Source organism: Neophocaena asiaeorientalis, unplaced genomic scaffold (assembly GCF_003031525.2).
Source record: "Neophocaena asiaeorientalis asiaeorientalis breed wild unplaced genomic scaffold, Neophocaena_asiaeorientalis_V1.1 scaffold29, whole genome shotgun sequence".
Classification (NCBI taxonomy): domain Eukaryota; kingdom Metazoa; phylum Chordata; class Mammalia; order Artiodactyla; family Phocoenidae; genus Neophocaena; species Neophocaena asiaeorientalis.
Window position 1 is genome coordinate 1,207,167 of NW_020174423.1, and position 17,803 is coordinate 1,224,969.

The window sequence follows — 17,803 nt, forward strand, 5'->3', positions numbered from 1 at the left end:
CTCCAGTATGACTTCATCTTAACTAATAAAATCTGCAACTACCCTATTTTCAAATCAGGTCATTCTGAGGTACTGAGGGTTAGGACTTCAACATGTCTTTTTGAGGAGACACAATTCAACCCATAAGAGTTGCTGACTAGGATTTTATTTATTTATTCTCACTAGGATTTTAGATGCAAGGTGGAGGCTTTAATATGACACTGTGTGTCAGTATTAGGCGAGTTGATTCAAAGTAGCTGAGTAGTATCTCAGGATATCGGTATAATCTTATGTTTATACTGATAGATAGACAGATATGTATGTATATTTACACAAATACATATATGTAGACGCAAGTATATATATCACACACATATATAGACTCCTATACACACACATATATATATATATTTTCACACGCAGATAGATACAGAAATTAATATTGATATGTGTGTATTGATGGGTTCATGTACATACATGTATTTTCTAGCTCTGTCTATTGAGAGAGCCTAGAAGCAATGATACCCTGTAACAGTGAACACACCCAGCTCCCACATCTTGGTTTCTAAATACCATTCTCCAATCAAAGAAACCAAGGCTCTTTGTAGGAATGGCTGATTGTAGAGCTGAGGCAGGGAAAATAGAAGATGAATTTGGAGCACCTTGTAGTGCTAGAAAGTTTGAAAGTGCTATTTTTTTAAAGGATAGAGCATGTCAAAGGTTACAGGAGTCAACCTGAAAGCTCCCTATAGCCAAAGCTATAATTTAAGGGAAAAAAAGTGGGAATTCCCTGGTGGTCCAGTGGTTATAGAACTCCACGCTCCCACTGCAGGGGGCACGGGTTTGATCCCTGGTCGGGGAACTAAGACCCCGCGTGCTGCGTGGAACGGCCAAAAAAAAAAAAAAAAAAAAAAAAAAAAAGTAATGATAGTGTTAGTATAGGTTATAACCGCAAGAATGAAATAAATATCCATGTGTCCATACTGATATAAACAAATGATGGAATAAATAAATAAACAAACAAACAGCAGTGAAGGAACAAATCTTTCTTACAGAAAAATTCCAAACTAGAAATGTAGAAGAAACGAGGGCAAAAAAATCATCCTTAGAACATGGCAGCAATAATTGCTGCAGGCAAGATCCAGTGGTGAATCCTAAGATTAATGGGCAAAATTTTAGGAGAAAAAGGATATTTGCATAGCCTCAAAGTCTCTCTCCCAAAATACTTCCTAATTGCTGTGGTAGTTTTAACCTTTGTCACAAGTTGTTTGATACTTCTCCATCCAGGAGGTGGAGCTTAATTTTCTTTGGGTGTAGACTGGACTTAGTGACATACTTCTAACACATAAAGTATGGAAAGAAAAAGAGAGGAACTTTTCAGTAATAAACTTCACAGACACTACCTTAAGCAAGGGGTCAACATTAATATCTTTGTTGATAAGTCATGTTGATAGCATCTATCCCTTGAAATGAAGGGCACTTTACTTTGGTGGTATCCTTCCTCCGATTCCTTAAACTAATCATGAGAAAATACCAGACAAACCCAAACTGACAGAAAGTTTACACAACACTTGACCTATTCTAAAGTGTCGAAGTCATGAAAAACAAGGAAAAGTCCAGAAACTGTCACAGATCAGAGGAGACTAAGGAGATATGGTGACAGATGCAGTGTGGTATCCTAGGTTGCATCCTGGAACAACAGCAGCAAGATAATGGAAAACTGCGGAAATCCAAATAAAGCCTGTAGTTTACTTAGTAGTATTGTACCAATGTTAATTTCCTAGTTTTGATAAATGTACCATGGCTGTGTATGGTGTATCCTGCAATAGGATAAGCTGGGAAACTCTCTGTATTACCTTTGCAACTTTTCTGTGTGTCTAAAATTATTCTAAAATTAAAAGTTAAGAAAGAAGGCTCTGAGAAGAGGACTCTATAGCAATAGTATCAGATTGTCCCAGTGACTGTTCTCTGAGTGCTTATGTCACTTACTCTGGTTCTGTTGCATAGATGAGATACAGCAATCAGCTCCATCTTTGAGCTGGACCCCACAAAGTCCTCATACTGGCCTGAAGTCCTGACACTGTCTCCCTCCCACCATTCACGTTACCTCTCTGATTTTATCCCCCACTACTCTCTTAAATGTAGCTAGATATAATCAGGAATAGATAAGACTTGTTGGCATCAGAAAGACTCGTCTAGCAGCAATAACGTAGTAGAAAGATTTAGAATGAGCAAACTTTGCGGTTTGAGTTCTAGTTCTGCTGCTATTCACTTAGGGAGATACTGGCCAAGTCATGTAATCTTTCTGGCTTTTTAGCCTCTAAACTGAACGAGTTGGACCAGAATGCTTCTAATTGTAAATTCAATGGCAGTGTTATCCTTGGTTTACAGCAGGATATGAATTTGATTTATCCATTCGGGAAAATTTCTGCATATTTTGATCCCTGGTGTGCAATTGTGAATCTCTGCCTGGGTAACAGCTGTGTTCCCACTCTGCCCCAAGCTCAGGGCTTTGCAAGGAAAGAGGAAGTATAGCCAGAAACTGACCTCATGCCCCATTCTTCCTAGTTCCAAGTCATTTCTGTTAAATGGCTTCCCAAGTTTTAATTCATGTTCTATCTTCATGATTTTTACTATATCCATATTCTCTGTGTACTATTTTTACTTAATATCTTTCTTTAAACCACCCTCTCTTTATATTTTAACTTACATTTGCCTTAAGCAGTAATAGCTGTGAAATTGCAGATTTGATGCGCCAGCTACATTTTTTCGAACGTACACTGCAACAAATACACAACCCCAATCCACCATAACTATGCACTGCCTAAAATGGTCTCACGGAATGCTAGCGGTATGCATTCCACACTTTGGGAAACCCCTCCATGAAGGTGAGGGGCAGCACCCTAGGGGTCTCAGTGCCATCCGTGTCTTTCCCCCAGTGATCTTAGAGCTTGGGAGTATATAAAAAGGCATTCCTATCAGTGAAAATATTGGGAATCCCATTCTAAGACACTGGAGACGTCCACTTTATTTTGGAATGAAGTAACAGAAGTGACTAAGCTTTTTCTCTTTGAGGGAAAGGCCCAAAAGGAGCTGGAATGAGGGAAAAAAGGTATTTTTCTGGCTTAAAAAATAGGAATGAATAGCAGAGGAAAGGGCTGGAGAGAAAGAGCAATTAACAGGAGTAAGACAGAGTAGCAGGAAAACAACGGGGGTGAGGTGATGGTGAGGGAAAACACTGGAGGGAAATGCAGTTTCTCAAAGAGGCAGAGTATTAAATGAAAGGTTAGAGATTTTGTAGAGGTCCTCATATCCTCCTCCTTTTTGACTTTTGGACTCTCATTCATGGTGTGAGAACTGATTAGATACACCAGAGGGCCAACTTGAAGGGCCAAAGGGATTGTAATCTCCAAGAAACTTCCTGCTAACGGAATCGTGCTCTGAGCAGGTTAGTTTCTCCTTGACATATGACCTTGGCATAAAAGATAGATTTAATACTATCAGAAGGAGTTAAAAAAGAGTCTAGATTTTCCCTAGCATGCTTTCCTACTTAATAACAAAAGGAAAAGACCTTAGCCTTTATCATAATACAGATCTGATTGATTCAAACCCACACATCTGCAAAGGTCAGTCAGATTTAAAGAGTAAATATTTTTTTCAAAAATCTGAATTCCAGAGGATTAAAATATCTCTGTTTGGGCACGTGTTCCCTGGCACACAGCTAAAGTAAGTGCTGCAGATGGTCACAGCCCTGTTGGGCAGAGGCATAGCGTTGGGGTACAGCATGCATTGGACTGGACTGGTAGAAGCTGATGATCCTAATACCACAGAATTTCAATCGGGGATGAGGGTGGGGGAGAGGGGTATGATAGGAGCCAAGGCAGCTGCACAAGGGGCAATTAGGAAAATTTTCCATGTTGTTCTGTATTTTTCCAGATTTTTCTATTTTAAAATAAATAGCGCTTTCTGAGAGGGAGTGCTGATATGGTTTCCATCCTTTCCAAAAGGGGACAGGAACTGGGAGGCTCTGAGGAGACTAGGTATGGTCTACACATCCAAGAGAACAGATTCAGCCAAAGGACAGCACACTCTTTGTCAAGCTGCACCAAGAATGCTGTTGATTACCCCTTCCTGAGATGAATTTAGGAAAAGCCCAAGAATTAGATTGCACTCAAAGCACATGACATGCAGCCTCGTATACTGTTCTTCCAAAACCTCAACTAGGATAGTTATAAGGTTTTGGTTTCTTTCCAGACTTCAGAGAACACTCATCTGAAATTACATTTTCACGTCACTTTCTGCCAGATGTACTTTAGGTGACTTATGACAGCTTTTTTCCTTCTTCATTTTTCTTTTTTGCTCAGAACGTTGTCCCTGGAAGGTCCCCTTGCCTCTTTCCCTATTTATTTTCTCTTCTCCATTTTATAATTGGTTCTCTTTAGAGGCGGACCCATGGATAAAATCTTAGTTCTCCAGGACTTTCACCTCCAGAGGAAAAAAAAAAAAAGACCATTTTTGTGTATGCCTTGACTTTTTCAGAATTGTCGAGACGATGTCAAGGCCTTGACCAAGTCAAGCCTCTCTCAGCCTCCGTGGTGAGTTGGCTTCTTCCAGAAGAAGATTCATCACATGGTGTGGGCCACTGAGCTACTGTGGATCTGACAGCTTAGCTCACTGCCCTTGGCTGGCTCCTGGAATGATTCAAACAAAATAACAGCTTAGATTATTGGACCAGAGGGAAAAGAAGCAGATTCTTTCATGTGGTTTGGATCCTTGTTTGTTTGTTTCGCATGAACTTTATGTGAACAAAGTGACTTGTGGTGAGTATATATATAATCAAATCAAAATTTAAGAGACTACCCTAAGATAAAATGGAAACTGTGGGAAAATGGATTTTTTTTTTTTCCATTAGGTATTTCTTTTGCCCATCCTCTGAACACTCATTTCTAGCACTTCTTTTGAGTTGGGAAAAGAGTCATTGTTCTGTAGATCTAAACCACTGAAGCAGTCACATTTCTGATGGGGAAAAAATTTCAAGTGTATGAATTGAGGGAAATTGTCAGAGTCTGAGTTGAGCAAATCAGGACGTTAATTCCCTAACCCTCGTGAATTAACATTGTGCCCATGCCGATGGCCTGTTTTTATTTTCTGTTTTTAATTTCCTCAATATTTGACCTGTAGAACAACATACTATGGTGTCTGTTTCCTGGGAACAGAAAACACAAGTAAATATTTGAGAAATTTGATACAGGGAAATTTGGGTTGAAGCTTGTCAGAAAGATGCATGAAATCAAGCCCCAATAAAATATCATTCTTCCTTACATCTGGTTTATCATGATTTGATGAAATTCTTCTTTGTGGCCCACTCCTCAGTAATTTCATGACTAATACATAAGTGGATGGATTACGCAAATACTGTTGTTCTAACAATACCCGGCATTTTGGCCACTGCACAGATGTGACACATAAAACTTAGATTGCGTGTGTAGACTTTGGTTTAAGTCTTTCACTGAAACAATATCTTTTGAGTCTGTATTGTTACAAATTAATATTTGAGCCTGCCTGAGACAAGAATACAGATGGAAGCCTTAGCCTGCAGCCCTTCACCTTCTGGCCTCTCAAGAGAGGCCTTCCATGCAAGCAAGCTGTATTAGATTTCTGTAGCTGCTGTAATAAATTGCCACAGACCTAGTGGCTTAAAACAAGGCCAGTTTACCATCTTGTCATTCTGAAGGTCAGAAATGTGAATCAAGGTCTTAGCAGGGCTGCGTTTCTTCTGGAGGCCTTGAAGGAATGATCCATTCCCTTACGTTTTTTAGTTTTTAGAAGCTGCCTACATTCCTTAGCTCATGGCCCCTTTCTCTCATAATTCCAATATCTTGCTTGTCATTATTTCCTACAACTAACTCTTATCCACCTGCCCCCCTCTTATAAGAGGTCTTATGATTACATTGGGCCCACCCAGCTAATCCAGGATAATCTTTCCATCCTAAATCCTTAACTTCATCATGTCTGTAAAGTCCTTTTATCATGTAAGGTAACATATTAACAGATTCTGGGGACTGCGAGGTAAACACCTTTGGGAGGCCTAAGATACACGTGAACTCTCCAGTCCTGCATTTTCAAGCTCCATCCTCTAACTGCCCCCTCCTTGCACATACACAAGGGATGCTCTGTCTGCCCGTGGGAATAGCAGCAGTACTGCCTGTCTGCCCTTGGGAGGGCCAACCTGGGCAAGGGTTCACATAGGTCCTATTGGTGGCTTGGAAAAATCGGACGGGACGTTCTGGGATCCTGAGTCCTTGGAATGTAGTCTGCCTTTGGAGAAGGTCAGTGCCAGCTCAGTGTGGACACATGCTCTCAGCTCTCGTGCTCCTTGACCTATAAGGAGTGGTGCAGCCGACGGAAAGGCAGAGTAGGGCCCTCTGGAGCTAGAGACTCAGAACAGGGCCAGTTGCTGACATCTACAAGCAGCATTACTTCGAGCAGCCAGACAGGTGACAGAATCGAATGCCTGGAGCTGGTCTGTGGGAAAAGAGAGACTGTCTGCCCTTCTAAAGAAGGTAGATACAATGTCCCAGAGGAAGGGGACCCAGTGCTGCTACATCTTCTGAATTTTTTGAACAAAACCAGAAATCTGTTTTTGTTTTATTTTAAACCCTGTGTGAGGAAAAGAAAAACGTGCACAAGGGCCATTCAACTCTCCAATTTGCAACTGACCTGTGGTTTAAAGGAAAAAGCACAGAATCCCTAGGAATAGACACTATATTGAATGAGTGAACAGTGAATGTCAATGCTAAGTTCAGAGATGGTGCATTAATTAAGTTACTCAAAGCTGAAAAATTCATCCCTAATCACGCCACATTGTCCAATAGGCTCATCAGAAATTTGGCAGGGAGATTAAATGACAATCTTAAGATAAATATTAATGAAATGCCAACAATGTGATGATGCCTTCAGTGTGGTATAAACTTTTTTCACATTGTGAATTTCACAGAGAAAATGTAAAGTCTATCAATTAAAACTCCAAAATCAAAGCCCCAAAGAATTAAAGTTCAAAATCCAAAACTTTTGCTCTTGTGAGTGAAAAACCTAAAGGAATCAAAGCTTCTGTCATTAAAGCAAAGTTTAAAATTACTTCAGAAATTTCTGAGAAATTACTTCACAGTCGTTTAGTCATTCAACAAATAATTATCGAGCTTCTACTATGTGCCAGGCCCTGTATTAGGTACTTGAGATAGAGCAGTGAGCAAAACACAAGAACATCATGTTCTTATGGAGTTTATGTTTAAGACAACATAAATAAGATAAATATATAGCATTTTAGTGATGGTTGCTAAGGAGGAAAAAGAGTAGGGGAATGGGGAGTAGCAGCAGTTTGGGATTTCATGTAGAATGGCCAGGGATGGTCTCATGGAGAAGGTGACTTTTAAGTAAAACTTGACGGACATGAGGGAGGAGCCTGGCAGAAATTTGGAGAAAGGCTGTGCCGGGCCCAGGGAGCACAAAGGCCCAGGACCTGCAGCAGGTGTGGGCCTGGGATGTTTGGGCAACAGCGGACGTCCAGAGTGGCTGGAGCAGAGAGGGTAGAGGGGAATGTAGGAGATGGTGGTCTGAGAGGAAATGGGGGCCAGACCACATAGGGCCCCAAAGAGAAGGACTTGGGCATTTACTCTCAGTGCGATGGGGGCACGGGAAGATTTTGAGCAGAGAATTGACATCATCTGACTTAAAGTGTAAGTCAGACCCCTCTGGCCACTGTGCTATGAAGAGGCTGAAGGAGATTAGGGACAGAAACAGTGACACCAGTTAGGAGGCCATTGTAATACTCCTGGTGATGGTTTGCGGTGTTTAAACTCGGTGGTGAAAGGGAGGTAATGAGAAGAGTTCAGATTCTGGGTATGTTTTGATGGGCCAGATAACAGAATTTACTAATTTGTCTGGGGTGTGAGATAAAAAGAAGTTGAAGATAACACCGTGGTTTTTGATTTGAACAACTAGAGTGGAGTCGCCATTAAGAGACTGGGAAAGACTGGGAAGGAGACAGGTTTAGAAGATCAAGGGGCCAGTTTTGTATATGCTAAGTCCTAGATGCCTATTAAACATGCAAAAATAGATGAGCAGGCATTTGAACATAGGGGTCTGGAGTTCAGGGGAGAGGGACCAAGCTGGAGATACAAACTTGGTGATTATCAGTGTGTAGATTTTAGTTAAAACTATGAGGCTGCATGAGATCACCTGGAAGGTGCATGTGGACAGAAACGAGAAGGATTTCGAGACCTAAGCCCTGGGGGACTCCAACACAGAGATCAGGAAGATGAGGGGGGTACCATAGAGTTAGACACAAAATCATCCAAGTGGATTGCTTTTTAGTAAATATGAAGAGTTGATGGGACACTTAAAAGTATTATAGCACTGGCCTCATACACATGAAATTAGAAAACAAGATAGTCTACGGCTCCTGAAAAATTACTTAAGGCACAAGGATATTCCCCAAGCCAAGTGTTTAGTATTGCCAAATACCACAGCAGAAATCCGCTGGCACTGAGTGAAGGAGGGTAGTTGGAGAGAATGTTGATATCTGTTTCACCAGAATCCAGTACGTCAACAAAACTGGAGACCAAGACTTGTGAACTCAAATTGAATGGGAGAAATACACACCCACTCCACCACCACTACCATCAGAAAGAGGAGAGAGAGAGAGAGAGAGAGAGAGAGAGAGAGAGAGAGGGAGAGAGAGAGGGAGAGAGAGAGAGAGCGAGCGAGCGAGTGCCTTACAGTGATAAGCCCCACATCCCTAAGCATATGCTGAGAGCATACAAGTGTTCATGCTTCCTGCAGGCAGTTAGTATCACAAAGAGGAAAAACAGAGTGAGGGACAGCTGAGACTACACATGCTCAGTTCCTATCCCCAAGGGTCTGATTCAAGAAAACACTGCTTCTCCCTATAGGACAGTGAGGCAGGGAGGGAAGAGGCTAGGAATATCCCTCCAAGAGTTCTCACATAAATGCAAAATCAGAGGAAAAGGGATTTGACTTCCATACCCCCAAGCCCCAACAAACACAACAGGGAAAGAAATTCAAACTATCGTATTTGGTTGCTTCTTTGGTATCAGTTTGATTGGCAACAATGATAAAATTTCATCGGTTAAAATGAAATTAGGAACAGGTGAGTATTCATTATTCGAAATCTCTCTTATTCTGGGAAATCAAGAACTGGGTTTAGAATATTTAAGCCACAATCTTAGATGCATATGTGTACAGGTCTGTTGATGATCAGGGAGAAACTGGAAGCCCCTGACTTCTTGTTTTTGAGTCCTTGAGTCTCATCTGCAGTTGGGAGCAATTGAGTTACATGGCTGTAACCAATCTTTGTGATTACCTGATGGAACAGTTCTATTTTTAGTCCTCCATTTAAAGTAGATAAAAATTACAAGTACTCTATATCCTTCTAGGAAATTAGAACAATCCTATAGGGCATGTACAGGTTTTTTTTGGTCAAATTTTTATAATAAGCTGTTTCTTGTTACCTTAACATGTTTAGCTCACTCCCCTTTCCTGGTTGTGCCCCTTTTCTCCATCAGCATTTAAGAGTCCAGTCATCCATGCAGGTGTCTGTCGTTAACCCCATCGGCCTTAGTCAGCACTGACATTCCAGCATTCTAAAGTGCAGGGGGGATCCTGGTGGTCATAGGTTGTTGATATCCATGTGTAGCAAGTAGATGCATTTCACTCACTGTTAGCCTCTTGGAGGGAGGCTGGAGCTCAGAGTTGCCTTCGGGAGTGATTTGACATAAAAAGCTTCCTGAAAATGTTTCCTGAACCACCATATGGCAGTAAGTAGTCTTGCTTCACGGGTCTTATAAGGTTGAATGAGGTTAATTGAGGTTCTATGAAGTATGTAAAAATGCTTTCAGAAGTATACAGTACTCTCTGATTGTCAGGTGGTGTTCTGATCGCTGATTCATGTAGTTCAGTTCTCTGTCTTGTTGCACGTTAAAGTCACGGGTCTCTTCAAAGTGCTTTTGTGTTCTTCAAAGCACTTAATGGCTCCCCGACACAATATATGTGGAATGATAAGGCACTGAATTCCATTTCCATGGAGGAATGGGGTCCTGCCTGCTAAGGCATCATCCCTACATTTCCAATCCCCTATTATTTTTAAGAATACCAACCACAGAATGGAATGCTAGCCTAAACCCTCCTGGCTGCTGGGGAAAAGCAGATGATAGAGGAAGCCGGAGTTTAAAAAAAAAAAAAAAAGTGAGAAACATGGCTTTAAGACATTCCAAAAAGAAAAAGGAGGAGATCCAATCTTTCTAAAAATTGAAAGCAAGTCTTTGGCAGAGGCCAAACTGACAAATGACAAGAAACCTCATCCCTGTAGTTAACAGAACCAATATCCAGGTTGAGGGAATAAATCTGGCTTGTCAAAGAAAAACCTCAGAGTTGAGAAAAAACGGTCACAAGCCACAGAGATGCTGCATTTGTCCCTGTCATGCCTCACACCTGATGAAAGGCAATGAGAAGCTATGGCGTGGGGCGGTGGGGGTGAGGAGCTTGGTGGGTGTGCTGAGGAGGAAGCAGGGTCCAGGGTCAGCCTGCCTGGATTTGAACCCAGGCCTATTGCTGAGCAGCTGTGAGGATTTACAGACTTGACTTTCCTTCCTGAGCCTTCACTTCCTGTAAGGAGAGAACAACAGCCCTGGCCTCATTGGGTTATTAGAAAGTTAAATGAAAAAATATGGAAAAATTTGCAGCAGAACTGTTGGGAAATATCAAGTGCTTACAAGCATCTATTATAATTAATGGCCTTTTTTTAAATTGAAGTATACTTTTTTTTTTTTTTTTTTTTTTTAATTTTAATTCTGTTTAAGAAAGCACAGGAGACTATCATTCTAAATTGAAGTATACTTGATTTACAGTGTTGTATTAATTTCTGCTGTACAGCAAAGTTATTCAGTTATACATACATATATATATATATTCTGTTTAAAATTCTTATCCATTATGGCTTATCACAGGATATTGAATATAGTTCCCTGTGCTATCCAGTAGGACCTTGTTGTTTATTACTGCCATTTTAAAAGTATAAACTGCCGGAGAAAGCTGGAAAAAGTTTTCTTTTAGTCATATGGCATTAATCCCAGGGGGCCAGGAGCAAGACATGTGACCAGACTTTGACTCTTCCCAAAATACTGGAAGGGTTCTATTGTCCCCATTAGGGAAAACTAGTGTTAGATTTAAACAGTAAGTGACGGTAGTCAAAGTTGTGAGAAATGGGCAAAGCTATACTCGGGTATTTGTCATTTAAAAAATGTTTATCCAAATTATGTTCCTTCTTTATTATGCTGTTAGAAATTAATCACTAGTTAATATTTGCTTGTAATTTGAATAATTTACTTTCAGAAAAAGCATGTGCTAAACATCTTCTAACTTTTGTCCAAGACTTAGAAAGTTCAAGCCAAAGAAAGGCTTCATGGTCATAATTAAGAAAACACTATTCATTTGAAACCGGCCCGGACGTTACAGGCTTTGTATCTGTGGCCTCAAAGGGATAACTTAGGGGAAATCAGCTGTGTCCCAGAATACGTCACAATTGTGTAGTAGTTCATTAATTACTATTCAGATACACTTTAATTTATATAGTAGCTATGTCCTGCACAACTGTGCCTGAAACGAATTTTTATAATTTGATTCATTTCCCCATTAACTTATAATATCTGTGAAATATTTTCTTGGTTTTGATTGATTTTAATTCACAGTAACTTCTAATTCGTTGTCAGGTGTGGTAGTTAAAAGCCTATAAATGAATACTTAGTGGTATCAGGGAACATAACAGTCTTCTTTACTATTTAAGGGCAGCCTGGTAATGAACCCTTCTGCAAATTTGAGGGATTTTTTTTTTGCAATGACAATTACATAATTATGAGATAATAAGTGATAATAAGTTCTTTAAGGGCAAGGATTATATCTTCTATCCATCACAGCATTCTACAGTGAAAAACAAAAGCACTTGTACATGAAGCCAAGACCCAGGTACACATGCAGCCCTAAGAACTAACTTGCTGTGGATAAGGCTTCTTCTTTGGGTGAACAGTAATTTTCTCATCTCCCTTTCTATCTCATGAAACCAGAGAGTTTCAAACGGAGTCATATATGTGAGAAATGCAATCAAATATGTGAGAACAAGTGGCAGTCTAAGATTGTCTTTATAGCAGGTACTCACCCAGTTATCCAACGATTCATTACCATTTAATGTATTTGTTCTTTTACATTGCAGTTTTCATGTTTACTTTTCTTGAAGTAGAGCACTTATATACTTTGGTTAGTTTTTTCCTTTTTTAAAAAATATCATATGTGTGGTCTTAAAATCCCAGTTTTGCATTGCTCAGTTTGTGTCTTCAAGTTTCTTTATGAGTTCTTTGTTCCCTCTGCTCCTCCCATCCAAATGTTCAACCCCTGCTTTTTGCATCTGTATATATTGTGCTCTACCAGCAAGAACCACAGTGGGACTACCCGGGGGGTCGGGGGGGGGGGGGGCTGAGAAGCCCAGTGACCCAGAGGGAAAGGGAGTGAGTGCTGAAAACCCCAGTGACCCAGAGGGAAAGGGCAAGGGTTTAATGAGCTCCTCAGTGAACTTCCCCTGTGGGCAGAGCTAGCCCGGTCTCTTGGCTCCTCAGCCCTGATAACTAACTCAAGCCAAGAAAAACTAAGCAGCCTGTATTGGTTTCCTTTGGCTGCTAATAGCAAATTACTACAAACTTAATGACTTAAAATAACACAGTTTTATCATTTTACAGTTCTAGAGGTGAGAAGTCCAAAACGCACTTCACTGGGCTAAAATCAAGGTGTAGGCAAGGCCGGTTCCTTCCGGAGGCTCTAGGGGAGAATATGTTTCCTCATTTTTCCACTTCTAGACGCCACCCAAATTCCTTGTCTCCTGGCTCCCTTCCACCATCTTCAAAGCCAGCAACAGTGGGTTGAGTCCTCCACATATCACATTGCTCTGACCTTCCTTCTGTCATTACAGCTCCTCTCCTGATTTTTACTCTGCCTCCCTCTTCCACTTTTAAGGACTCTTGTGATTGCACTTCCCAGTTAATCCAAAATACTTTTCCATTTTAAGGTCAGGTGATTAGCAACCTTAATTCCATAAGTAAACTTAATTCCTCTTTGCCATTGGGACGTAACAGGTTCTGGGGATTAGGAAATGGGCATTTGCGGGGAGGGGGCATGTTCTGCCCCCACAGCTCCCCAGAGCAATCATTCTCAACATGTGACCGTCAGGACAGCTGCATGGGAATCACTGCGTGGAAGCGGAGGGAATGTCAGTGCTGATTAAAATAAAGAACCCTGGGTCCCATGAAAGCCAAAAGAATCAGAGTGTCTGGGAGCAGAGTCCAGGACTACATTCTTACAGGTTTCTCTGGTGATTAGTATACTCACTAGAGCTGAGAATCGTTGTATTCAAGCATTTAGCCTACCTTAAAAAAACAAACAAACTTGTTTTATTCAATAAGTTCATTATAGATTATGTTGTTTCATTGTAGAAAAATTAAAATATATACAAAAGGGGTTTTCTGGGATATGGATTATTCAGTACTAAAACGGGCAAACCAAATGCATTAATTATGCTACTGATTTCTTTAATTTTGTTGACTTATCATGATTTCCCCAACCTCTTTGAAGCAGAGATAGTTATTGACCCTGGGAGAGAAAGAACTATATCTTGTCCTCCCTCTTTCACCTCCATTTCCTCGATGTCTCCGTCTTCTCAGCAGACAACAGAATTTGACTTGCTACCCTATTCAGCACATAAATCTCTTTCCCCTTTTCCTTTGGAGATAGAAGAGCAAATTAAAGATACTGTAAGAAGTGTAATAGCAAGATCAATGGCATTAGCAGAAAATCGGAAACCAGTGTTACATTACATTATTTCTTCTGGCCTTGTTCTTGGAGACTAGAACTCAGTGAAAAGTCAGAGTTCTGTAGGAGAGAGAAGTCAGAATATCTCTGAATGAGTAGATATGTGCATTTGTATTGTCTTGGCTGTGTCAGTATTAGATTGTTTTTGGGATGGGAGCCATGTTGGAAATTCACAAATGCCAAAGAGAAAATGAGTAGTTGTGCCTCCAAATAGGTCTTATTGAAACTCTATTATCCGAAAGAACTATGAATCAAAAAGGAGACAGAGTTTGAGGAGGAAGATGGACATTGTGTAGTAAGGGCAAGTTAAAATGAAATCACATCGTGGCATCTTATTATTTATTCCGTGTTTTGCTATGTCACAATCGTATGGTAGCAACGCTTGGCTCATAAGCAGTTTTGATATTGTCTTCATTTATTAAATCAGTAGGCACTGGGACCCAGAGTTGGAAGAGCTCACAGCATGGTGGGGAAGAGAGTCAAAAATATATAAAATGGATTATGACAGAGATGTTAGCAAAGTGCTATAATTATAAACAGAGTGGAAGGAATAACTTATGTGAGGAATAGGGAGGGAGTTAAGAAAGGCATCACTGAAGGTAGACATCTGAACTGACTTCTTAAACAGAAAGCAGGAATTTGCCAGCAGATGAAGGAGTCAGGACATCTTTTATAAAAAAAAATCTGTGTGTGTCATGACACAGTACTTTGAGAGGCTATTTTATGTCTGGAGAGTGTGTCTAGCTTGGTGGAAAGTGGCAAGCCACAGAGCTGGGAAAGTAGGATGACCCTGGATTCCAGGGGCCCCTTATACCTTGGTAACAAGGAGGATTTTCTACCCCAGAGGAAAATTTTTTGATTCATTAATTATACCATAAGATTTCCTATTTATGTTAAAATATTGTGATTTTTGGTTCACCAAGACCAGTAGTTTTCTTTGTCTTTTTTTTTTCTTAATAGCAGAACTCTTCCTTCAAATAGAAACTTACACATAAGCTCAATATAGAAATAAATAAGATCAGAGCTGCTGTAGTATATATTGCAGGGATGGAGCTTAGATTCCATTCTTCATCTTTTCCTATCCTCAAAGTGCCTTTAGGTAACCTCTAGTGTCCTGCAAAGATTATTTCAAATGCAGTGACTCAACCTGAGATGAAACCCTAAGAATGTCTCAGTAAGAAGTATGAGTGTTCACGAAGATATAAACATTTGATCACCTATAGGCTTCAAAGGAAAGAAGAGAAAAGTATTGCTAAGATCTTATCATTAGAAACAAGTAATGTGGCATCAACAATGCAATAGACTTTTAAGAGCATTGAGTTTCTAAGATACCACTGTCTTTTTTTATTTCCAAATTTTCTATTCTGGGGATCTTCCCTTTTCCCCTCTAATCCATTTTTCACATTATATGTTTTTTCTACACCCATGATTTCATTTTCTACTTTCCACTGGTGACTGTCCAATTAGCCTATATATTTCATCTGACCCCCTGACATGTCTCCATCTGGACATGCCATAGTCATCTCAAACTTAATGTTAGTTTAAGTTATGGCATAGCCATGTGAAACACTTTATCTTCCTTTCTAAATTTGAGCATCCACAGTGCAGAGGAAGCAGGCAAAAAAGCCTGTCTCCCAGTTTCTCCTTGGAAGGGGTTTGACTGCATACTTTCCCACCTGCTACCTGAGAATCAGGCTTCTAATTAGCCTGTATCTAGGTGCTGACTGCAATCCTTTCCTTTGGGACGCTCATGGGTCTTGAACGCTCAACTCCTGTGAGCTACTAACAACAAAGATGGCAGTTTAGACAATTACAAAGGTTGGAGAGGCAACTTGAGCTTGGGCCAGGCTGATTGATGAGGTTCATCTCCTACATGAGACCAAAACTAGAAGGGGTGGCTGTTTTACCTACTGTGCAGAAACAAACACAGAAGAGTCAAGGAAAATAAAGAAATAAGGGAATATATTCTAAACAAAAGAACAAGATAAATCTCCAGAAACTGATCTTAATACAAAGGAGATAAGTGATTTACCAAATAGAGAGTTCAAAATGATGGTCATAAAGATACTCACTGAGGTCAGGAGAGCAATGCATGAACAAAACGATAATTTCAATAAAGGGATAGAAAATATTAAGAAGTACCAAACAAATCATAGACCTGAAGACTACAATAACTGAACTGAACAATTCAATAGCAGGTTCAAAAGCAGATTAGATCAAGCAGAAGAAAGGATCAGCAAATTCAAATACAGGTCAGTGGAATTCATCCAATCAGAGCAGGGAAAAAAAAAAAAAAAGGAATGAAAAAGAGTCAAGATAATTTAAGGGACCTATAGAACCAAGTGGACCAATATATGCATTATAGGCATCCCAGAAAGAGAAGAGACAGAGAAAGGGGTAGAAAGCTAATTCAAAGAGATAATGGCTGAAAACTTCCCTAACCTGAGGAAAGAAACAGACATCCAGGTCCAGGAAGCCTAAAAGGTACTAAATAGGATAAGTTTAAAGAGACCTACACCATGACACATTATAATTAAACTTCCAAAAGGTAAAGACAAAGAGAGATTCTTAAAAGCAGCAAGAGAAAAGCAATTTGTTATGTATAAGGGAACCCCATAAGACCATAAGCAGACTTTTCAGCAGAAACCTTTCAGGCCAGAAGGAAGTGGGATGATATATTCAAAGTACTGAAAGAAAAAACTGCCAACCAAGAATACTCTAACTGGCAAAATTATCCTTCAGAATTGAAGAAGAGATACAGAGTTTTCTAGACAAATAAAAGCTAAAAGACTTTATCACCATTAGGCCAGCCTTACAAGAAATATTAAAGGGAGTTCTTTAAGTTGAAATGAAAGAATACTAATTAATAACATGAAAACATATGAAGATACAGCTCACTGGCAAAGTAAATATCTAGTTAAATTCAGAATACTCTAATATTATAATGGCGGGGGGTAAATCACTTATAACTCCAATGTAAAGTATAAAAACAAATGTATTTGAAATAACTATAACAACAATAATTTGTTAATGGATACACATTATAAAAAGATGTAAATTGTGGCATCAGAAACATAAAATATAGGGGGGTAAAAATGTAGAGTTTTTGTATGCATTCAAAGTTAAGTTGTTATCAGCATAAAATAGATGGTTACAAATATAAGATGTTTTATATAATCTTCATGGTAACTACAAAACAAAAACCTATAGTACATACACAAAAGATAAAGACAAAGGAATCAAAGTATACCACTACAGAAAAATCATCAAATTACAAAGGAAGAGAGCAAGAGAGGAAAAAAGGAATAAGAGGAGTTACAGTTGGCCTTCGAACAACATGGGGTTAGGGGCACTGACCATGGATTCAATCAACTGCAGATTGTATCATACTGTAATATTTACTGAAAAACATCTGCATATAAGTGGACCCACCCAGTTCAAACCCATGTTGTTCAAGGGTCAACTGTACAAAACAGCCAGAGAGCAGTGAACAAAATGGCAGTACTAATTCCATACTTGTCGATAATTATTTTAAATGTAAATGGGCTATTCTACAATCAAAAGACGTAGAGTGGCTTAATAGATTTTTAAAAAGACCCAACTATATGCTGCCTAGAAGAGATTTACTTCAGCTTTAAGGGCACACTTAGACTGAAAGTAAAGGGATAGAAAAAGATATTGCATGCAAGTGGAAACCTAAAGAGAGCAAGAGTAGCTATACTTATGTCATACAAAATAGACTTTAAGCCAAAAACGTTAACAAGAAGAAAGGTCATTATATAACAATAAAGGAGTCAATTCATCAAGAAGTTATAACAATTGTAAATATTTATATACTCAACACTGGAGCACCAAAATATATAAAATAAACTTTAACATACCTGAGGGGAGAAAT

At 39.6% G+C, this 17,803-nt stretch overlaps 1 protein-coding gene across 6 annotated transcripts in view; it reads left to right on the forward strand.

The window, feature by feature from the left end:
- NCALD (neurocalcin delta) overlaps positions 1-17,803 on the forward strand; it is a 405,737-nt gene that overhangs the window by 253,608 nt on the left and 134,326 nt on the right. The window contains exon 5 of one of the 6 annotated variants that reach the window (XM_024756600.1): positions 4,519-4,799. The exons of the other annotated variants lie outside the window; for them this stretch is intronic. The gene's annotated coding sequence lies outside the window, so the exon portion shown is untranslated. The remainder of the gene's footprint in view (positions 1-4,518; positions 4,800-17,803) is intronic. 6 annotated transcript variants of the gene reach the window in all.